Source organism: Chinchilla lanigera, unplaced genomic scaffold, assembly GCF_000276665.1.
Source record: "Chinchilla lanigera isolate Chin_1 unplaced genomic scaffold, ChiLan1.0 scaffold00041, whole genome shotgun sequence".
Classification (NCBI taxonomy): Eukaryota; Metazoa; Chordata; class Mammalia; order Rodentia; family Chinchillidae; genus Chinchilla; species Chinchilla lanigera.
In genome coordinates, this window is record NW_004955442.1 from 5,865,703 (window position 1) to 5,875,211 (window position 9,509).

At 39.8% G+C, this 9,509-nt stretch overlaps 1 pseudogene; it reads right to left on the reverse strand.

Moving 5' to 3' along the window:
- Window positions 1-7,987: 7,987 nt before the first annotated feature.
- Window positions 7,988-9,058, reverse strand: LOC102003591 (annotated as a pseudogene).
- Between the last annotated feature and the right edge of the window lie 451 nt (window positions 9,059-9,509).

The following is a 9,509-nucleotide window of genomic DNA, read 5'->3' on the forward strand; positions in this document are numbered from 1 at the left end:
TCAATGTCTAGACAAGAAAGCAAAACGCTGACTACTATAACAAAAAGAGCAAAACAGCAAACTAGTCTGCCCACCTTTACAAAAGGAGCATTTATGGCTGGGTTTTCCTGGTCATGCAGATGGCCTTGAAGATGGATGGTCTCTTATTTTTCATGTACAAAGCAACCAAAGTGCCCAGCATAAGCCCTGAAGAGAGCCTGTGAAAGAGAATCATGCCAGCAGGTATCAATAGCCTTAAAAATGCCCATTTCCCTTGACCCCAGTCATACCATTCTGGACTCTTTGCCTTAAAAAAAAAATAATCCTCAACTATTCCAAAGGCTTTAAAAAACCAGTACATGGATAATAGGAGGGAAAAAAGGAAATGGTCCATGTGTCCAATTGTAGCAGCGTTGCTAAGTAAATTAAGATCTGTCCAAAAGTTCGCTTGTGATACACAGAGCTCAAAATATGGCATTCGGAGAGCTACTATAGCCTTGTTTTCTACAAGAAACAAACTGGCAACAACCAAATAGTTATAAACAGAAACTATCATACATCTATACAATAGAATAATAGGAAAGTCTTAAAAATAATACTGTAAATATACATGTGTCAATGTGAGTGAATATTGATATAAATGATAAGCTTTTTAACATTTTTATTGACACAGTATCAACATCTGGGAAAGTACCAAGACACAGCAGATGCCCAACCAACAACTTTGGAATATTAAATATATTTCTTAACAACAATCCCGCCCCCCCCCCCAGAAAAACTGCAAACTGTACTTGGGGCTGGGGATTTAGCTCAGTGGCACAGCACCTGTCTGGCAAGCGCAAGGTTGTGAGTTCGATTCCTGGTACCAGAAAAAAAAACACAAACTGTACAGACTATTGCCAATCTGTATATTTACGTCTGCATGTATGCATACTAGCATACAGTCCCTTCAGTAAGGATAAGATAAGTTACGCTGCTTAATAAATAACCCCAAGGTAAACCAATGCTGTATGTGTGATTTCTCACTTACTCTAGGTATCCATCCAATTTGCCTTGGAGCTTTACTCCATGTCACCTTCTCTGATGAGCAGCTACTAATCACAGCATTGTCCATTGTCACAGCAAAGAGAACAAAAGTTCTAATGGGTTTTACATCAGCTTTTAAATTCTCACAGCTCAATGGACATAACTAAGCACATATTCTAACCCAAACACAAGCTAGGTAACAAGTACCATGTAGTAGATTGATAACTGGTGGTCACCTTATAACTCCAGCTGAACTGAGTGAGTGTGGTGCTGGGTGTGGGAGGCCCACCTGAACACTGTTGCCAGCAGCATAAGAAGCAGACCTGGAGAAGAAGGAGGCTGTTGGGAGCTGAGAAATGCTGTTGGGAGCTGGTAGAAGCTGTGGGGAGCAGAGAAAGGCTGTTGGGAGCTGAGAGAGGCTGTTGGGAGCTGAGAGAGGCTGTGGGGAGCTGGCTTTCCTGATGAACTTGGCTGTCTTCATCCTCCGAGGAGCTCCGGACCTCGCTGGCACTGAGAATGGCTTCGGTTCACTTTGGGGGAGCTCTGCTCCTCACTTTGAGCATTGCTTCCTGGTTCCAGAGGGGGAAGATGGTACACTGCTGGCCTCCTGGAAAAGCTTGCTGCGTTGGCTTCCCTGATGGAAACTCGGCCATCCTGATCATCAAAGGAGCTCGGGATATCACTGTTGTCGAGGACGGCTGTGGTACCTTTTGGGGGAGCTCTGGTTCTTCTGAGCATCACTTCCTGGCTCCAGAGCAGATCCCTCAGCCTGCTAGTACAGGTCCTTCATCCCACTGGCACAGACTTTGTAGATTCCACCACTGACCTTTGGGCCTCCCAGCAGATCCATGAAACAAGCCTGCGTGAGACACTGTCATGGGCTCTGGGCCTCCAGTTGGATTCGTGGGAGGCATTGTTATGAGCTCTAGGTATTCAGCTGGACTCATGTAGGACATTGTTGCAGGATCCAGGCCCTCTGCTGGATTCCTTGGTCTTAGTGTGTGGACAGATTTCCTGCAGTCTTCTGTATATCATTCTTTGGGTGACTATTATAAATAATCATATAAAGTATGTGTCCTGTATTATATTGTTCCCCTTGCAAAAATAAGCCCCAAACCAACACATACCATAATACTCCATACCTGGTAGATGGATAGCTGGGGATACTTAACACTGACTACCAAAAACACTATCTTGAAAATGCACATGGAATTAAGAAACAAGATAATAGGAAATTAACAATGGTTAATATATTAACCATTTAACAATATGCAAATGCATATTGTTATCTTCAAAGTAGCTGCTCAGATTACAAGATACCAGCATGCAAATTAATCAAACAATATAAGCACAAAATGTTCTTTTTAATGAACTAGTAGAATTAGTAGTATAATAATCTTAGCTATCATTCTGAGATATAAATATATATATATATACTTTTCCCTTCCTTCTTTTCCTCTTTCCCCCATCCCAGTTGTTCTTTCCTTTTGAGCAGTTTTTTTTTCCCTTTAACAATATCTAATGGGCTGGGCGTGGTGGCACATACCTGTAATCCCAGCACTGGGAAGGCTGAGGCTGGATGATTATTGCAAGTTCAAGACCAGCTTGGGCTACAAAGTGAGCTCAGGGCCAGGCTGAATAGCACAGTGAGACCCTGTCTCAAAAATAAAAAAAAATAAAAAAAAAAAAACAATAGCCATTGTACATTGTGGATCTTATTTACTCTTTCAGTTTCTTACACTAGGGAGACAATACAATGTTTACATATGCAAGTCTGATTTATTTCACTTATGAATATGGTCTCTAGTTGCATCTATTTACCTATAAAAGCCTCAAGTTTATCTTTATAGCTGAGTAGTACTCCAATGTATAAAAATACTACATCTTTTTTATCCATTCCTTGGCTGATGGGTGTTTGCACTGTTTCCAAAATTTAGCCATGATAAACTGTGCTGCTATAAACAATGGGTGCACATATATTGCTGTAGTATGATATTTTTAATTCTTCTGGGAAAATATCCAGAAGGGGAATACCTGGGTGAAATGGGACCTCCAATCCTAGATTTTTGAGGACTCTCCACGCTGATTTCCATAGTGATTGTACCAGTTTACACTCCCACTAACAGTGGAGAAAGGTTCCTTTTTCCCCACAACCCCACCACCATTTGTTATTGGTTCATTTCTTGATGATAGCCATTCTTTCTGGAGTGAGATGGAATCTCAGTGTTCTTTTAATTTGTATTTCTAGAATGACCAGTGATGTTGAACTTTTTTTGCATGTATTTATTTTCTGTTTGTATTTCTTTATTTGAGAAGTGTGTATTCATCTCAGATGCCCATTTGTGGACTGGGTCTTTGAATTTGGAGGTCTGATTTTTTTTTTCAATTTTTTATATCTTCTAGATAGAAGTCCTTTGCCTGAGGGACAATTAGCTAAGATTTTTTTCCCAGTCTGTGGATTTTCTTTTCATTCTGTTGGTGATTTCTTTTGATGTGCAAAAACTTTTCAATAAGATGAGATCCCAGTTGATTCTTTGAAGTATTTAGCATGAAGTTTGGTTTTTATTGATGAACTCTCGCTTACCCCTACTGTCTTCCACAGTTTCACCTAATTTCTCTTCCAGTAGATTTAGTGTTTCTGTTTTAATATTTAGATCTTTGATCCATTTTGACTTTAGTTTAGTGCATAGTGATAGACATGGGTCTACTTTTAGTCCTTGGCTATATCTCCTCTTTAATATATATCCTCTTCAATCTCCTTTTTCAGAGTACTATAATTTTCAATGCATAAATTTTTACTTCACTAGATTGATTCTAGGTATTTCTCTTTTAGTGCTATTCTGAAAGGTGTTGTTTCCCTAATTTCTCTCTGTGTTTATTGTTTGTGTACAAGAATACTATAGATTTTTGAGTGCTGACTTTGTATCCAGCTATGGTATTGAATTTGCTTATTAATTCTAGGAATCTTTGGTGGAGTTTTTCTGGTCTTCTATATAGAGTACCACGTCATCTGCAAATAATGATAGTTTAACTTCTTCCTTTCTAATCCTTATTCCTTTTATTTCTCTCTCTTGTCTAATTGCTCTGGCTAATGTTTCCACAACTATATTGAATAGGAGTGATGATAGTAGACATCCTTGTCTTGTTCCTGACTTTATAGTGAAAGCTTTCAGGTTTTGTCCATTTAGTATGATGTTGGCTGTTGTTTTGTCATAAATGGCTTTTATCAGAGTGAGGTAAAAACCACCTATTACAATTTTCTATAGGATTTTTTATCATGAATGAGAACTGGACTTTGTCAAAGCTTTTTCTGCATCTACTGAAATGATTGTGTGATTTTTGTCTTTGGCTCTGTTGATATGGTGTATTATGTTTATAGATTTGTACATGATAAACCATCCCTGCATTCCTGGGATGAATCCCATTTGGTGTATAGTCATCGTGATGATTTGCTGTATTCTATTTGCTAGTATTTTATTGAGTATATTTGCATCTATGTTTATTAGGGGATAGGGCTGTAGTTCTCTTTTTTGGTTGGGTCTTTCGCTGGTTTTGGTATCAGGGCAATGCTTGCCTTCAGGAATGAATTAGGGAGTATTGTTTCCCTGTCGATTTTATTAAAGAGTTTGAGGAGTATAGGCATTAAATCTCTAAATTTCTTGTAAAATTCAGCTGTGAATCCACCAGTATCTGGGCTTTTCCTTGTTGCTAAGGTTTTGTTCTGGAGGTATTTTGGTGTTTTTGGGGGTGTTGGTTTTGGGTTTTTTTGGGGGGGGGTTCTTTTTGAGACAGGATCTTGTTATGCAGTTCAGGCCATCCTTGAGCTCACTTTGTAGCCCAGGCTGGTCTCAAACTCACAATGACTCCTGCCTCAGCCTCCCAAGTGCTGGGATTACAGGTGTGTACCACCACACCTGGAATGTTACTAAGTTTTTAATACACTTTCAATTTCATTAACTGATGTTGGGTTATTCAGAATTTTTATATCTTCTTGATTCAGCTTTTGTAATTCATATACTTCTAGGAATCTGTCCATCTCTTCTGTGTTTTCTATCCTATGCAGATAAAGATTTTCAAAGTAGATATTGATGATCTTTTGAATTTCCACAAGATTCTTAGTGATTTCACCCTTTTCAGTCCTTATTGCATGAATTTGGGTTTTTCTTTCTTTTTTTGATAAGGTTAGCTTAGGGGTTTATCAATTTTATTTATTCTTTCAAAGAACCAACTATTTAATTCATTAATTCTTTGTGTTGCTTTCTTAGTCTCAATTTTGTTAATTTCTGCTCTGATCTTTATAATTTCCTACCTGGTATGGGCTTTGGGTTTGACTTGTTCCCCTTTTTCTAGAAGCTTGAGGTACAGCAATAGGTGGTGTATTTGTGTCATTCTGTTTTCCTAATGTGAGAGGAAAAGTATAACTCCACTATAGATTGCCCTCTTAAGACTGCTTTCATTGTGTCCCACAGGTTCCAGTAGGTTGTTTCTGTATTTTTGTTTGATTGTAGATACTATTGAATTTCTTCTTTAATTTCATCTGTGATTCATTGGTCGTTTTGGAGGGCATTAATTTCCGTGTGTTTATGAAGTTGTTGTGGTTTCTTTTGTCATTAATTCCCAATTTCATTACACTACAGTCAAATGATATGCATGGGATCACTTCAGTTCCTTTGCATTTACTTAAGCATGTTGTATGGGCTAGTATATGATCTGTTTTAGAGAATGTCGCATGTGCAGCTGAGAATAATGTGTACTCTGTTGTTGGGTGGAACACTCCATGAACATCTTAATCCATTTGTTCACAGGTTTGGTTCAGTTCTGTTATTTCTTTGCTGATTTTTTGTCTAATTAATCTATGTCAGCCAGGGATGGTGGTGCATGCCTGTAATCCCAGCACTTGGGAGGCTGAGGCAGCAGGATCGTTGCAAGGTGGAGACCAGCCTGGGCTACAAAGTGAGCTCAAGGCCAGCCTAAACTGCATAGCGACACCCTGTCTCAAAAAAAATAGTTACTCTATGTCTTTGTGACAGTGGGGTATTAGGTTCCCCCATTAAAATTGTGTTATCATTTCCTTTTTCATGTTTATTAATATTTGGCTTATGTAGTTTGGTGCTCCTGTATTTGGTGCATATATATTTATGATTGTTATCTCTTCCTCTTGAATTTTTCTCTTAACAAGCATTTAGTAGCCCTCTTTATCTCTTTTGATCATTCTTGGTTTGAAGTTCATATTGTCTGCAAACAGAATACCTACTGCTTTTTTGCGGGTGCCTGTTGCATGGCATCCTTTGACTTTAGGTCTATGAATTTCTTTTTGAGTTAAATGTGCTTCTTGTATACAGCATATTGTTCGATTTTGTTTCTTGTTTGTTTTTATTTTTGGCTTTTTGAGACAGGGTCTCACTATGCAGTTCAGGCCAGCCTTGAGTTCACTTTGTATCCCAGGCTCATCTTGAACTTACAATGATCCTCCTGCCTCAACTTCCCAAGTGCTAGGATTACAGGCGTGTGCCACCACTCCTGGCTGGATTTTGTTTCTTGATCATTCTGCCAGTCTGTTTCTTTCCATTGGTGAACTGAGGCCATTTACATTGATCATTATAACTGATAGTATTGGCTTATCTTTATCATGTTATCTTCCTGCTGTTGATTCCCTATTTCTGCCCTCTGTTTAATTGCTTGCCCTGCTTGATGGTTTCTTTCTGTTGTTGTTCTTGGAATTTTGGTCATTTTTATCTCTATCTAGAATATCTTTCAGGACCCTTTGTAGCATTGGTTTGATGGACATGAATTTCTTCATTTGTTCTTTGTCATGTGAATATCTTATTTCTCCATTAATTTTGAAAGATAGTATTACAGGGTGCATCAATTTTGGTTGGATGTTGCTTTCTTTCAGGGCTTGAAACACTCCAAACTCTTCCTGACTTGAAGGTTTTGTTGAGAAGTCTGTTTTGATTCTGATGGGCTTTCCTTTAAAGATGATCTGTTTGTTTTCTCTAACAGCTTTTAATATTCTGTTCTTGTCCTGAATTTCTGGGATCTTGATTATTATACATCTGAGTATAGATTTATTTTGGCTATGGCTCATTGGAGTTCTTTTTTTTTTTTTTTTTACAGGTTTAATGGGTTTAATAAGTATGCCCCTTTTGTTCCTACTGGCAGCACCCAGTATTCCTTTGTAATACCTGTGAGACATGGCAGTGGCCAACAGTAAATTTCCACCCTTCAGAGCTGAAAAGTTCAGGTTCTCTGAGCATTCTCTGTTGCAGTGGCACTTGACCAGGATTGGTACCACCCCACAGCTTTAAATGTACCTGTGAAAGAACAGGTTTTTCCCCTTCAAGAGGAAGAAAGAAAATTATTCCTCAAAACTTAGCTGATCTAGCTGTGAGGTCTTTCCTTCTGTCCTATCTCTTCAAGCTCTTTTTTTCTTTTTTGCAGTAGAGCAAGATAGACCAAAACCTAACTTGAGTTACAAGAAACAAGACAGTAATGGCTATAAAGGGAGTGACCAGGAGCAACTGAGACACTGTACTCCTTTCCCTCCCACATCCAATGTATGTGCTTCACAGAATAACAAAAATAACAAACCCACAAAAAGAACAGCTAGAATTACAAACTCATTCATCCAAAGAGGCTGGAAGGCAGAAAGGACAAATAGGAGGGTAAATGGCACAAGGGAAAAAACAAAGTATTCCAATCAATCCAGATACAGGGACTGGCAAATGCTAGAAAACAGCTACAGAAAAACTTGCAGTCCACTCAGACTCATGATGGTGTTAAAAATCCACACACTGGTGTCAGGAAGATTCTGCCTTACATGCACCAGAGACAAAAGTTCCAATGCTTCAAAAAGAAGGGACTATGCAGAGGACCCTTGGCAGAATGGGTCCTGCCTTTCCTGGCCAGGGAAGGAGAACAGAGAAAAGAGCTGCCACAGCCTCCCTCCAATCCCACCCATTGCCTCTGAATGGCAGGTGACTCACTGGCCTGCAGCACCCTTCAGTTTGGCAGGAGATGGATGCGGTGAGGGGAACTTCTCTGCAGAGGTGGAGCTGCTCAGCGCATACTGCAGGTAGACTGTCTTATGGAAGAGTCTGTTGCTTAAGAAGACCACCAAGGAGAAGAGGCACAACTGGAAAAGGTATGATTTTCCAGGGATCTTTGCTTCATTGGCACTGATGATGAATAAAGGAAAAAAGGATAGAGAAGAGGCAGCCACTGATAATATATGAGGAATGTGCTGCTGTGAGGAAAGCCAAGGGCAGACCAAATCCAAAGTAGTAAGGCCAATTCCTTTCTATGTTTGACAACCGCTGATGCATTTCAATTCCTTTATTGAGCCAACAATACTGGAAGCAGTACAGTGAGTAGAGAAGGGACATATGCAACAGACTGAACAGCTGACCAACAAGATGAATGGGAAAGACTCACAGACATCCCCTGGATAAGGAAAAGAACCTGCAGCAAAAGGTTGAAGAGCATGTCAGCAATTATTTTGCAGACATTGGGGAATGGTTGAGGCTTTCTCCCTGATGCCTCAAATGTCAGGTCAGTTATACCTTGAAACCAAATGGCACTCACAGTTTTGCTAAGCACAAACAGGGGGAGCACCCTAAGAGTGCTGAAAACTGACATGAGGAAGAATTCCAGCCAAGACCAAATATCTCCATGTATGGATGGATCGCCAACAGTCCGGGTGTTATTGATTGAAGCACAGGAATAAATACTCAATAAAAAAAACAGGAAGCTTAACCAGAATACTCCACCATTCCAAGCACAGCACTGAAAAATTCTTCTAGCCATACATGACTCACTCTCTTGCTTCCACTCTATACTCTGGGTTCTCTTCTGAGCCAAGACACTACTAGCCTTTCTACAATGCTGCTCCTCTCTCTTTTGCTGGATTCAAGCATCTATCTTTGAGATGGTACAAATGCCCCAGATGGAATCTTTGCTTCCCCTACTATGGTCCTGGAGAAAGGTTCTGACACTGTCTGCCATCTCTTCACCACCTAGACATCTTAGCAACTACACAGAGCAGAGAGGAGTGTCCCCAGTAGCTCATCATGAAGGACAGCACAGAGCCCTCATCCACCGCCAGCCCCTTGGGCTCCTTGGCCTGGCAGCCTGCTCTGCCAGGGTGCTTCCAGGCTGGGCTGCTGTGCCCACTCTTTGGAGTTTCATATGTTTCATTTACTGTATGCGAAATTTTTTTGCCATGCTTGGGAAATTTTCTGCTATAACTTCCTGAAATATTTTTTATGTCATTTGTGTTGACTCCTGCTTTTTCATTGACACCAACTACTCTTGTAGTACTTTTCTTTGCATCGTCTTGTAGTTGTTGAAGTGTTATTTTCTGATCTTTTGTTATTTTTGGGAGAGCTTTCCTTTCATTATTGCTAGTCATGATCACGTGTTCAAGTCTGAAAGTCTGTCTTCAGTTTCATTCAAGTGGTTTGCCAGCTTTCAATGGAATTTTCAATTTCTTGGATATCTGTTTG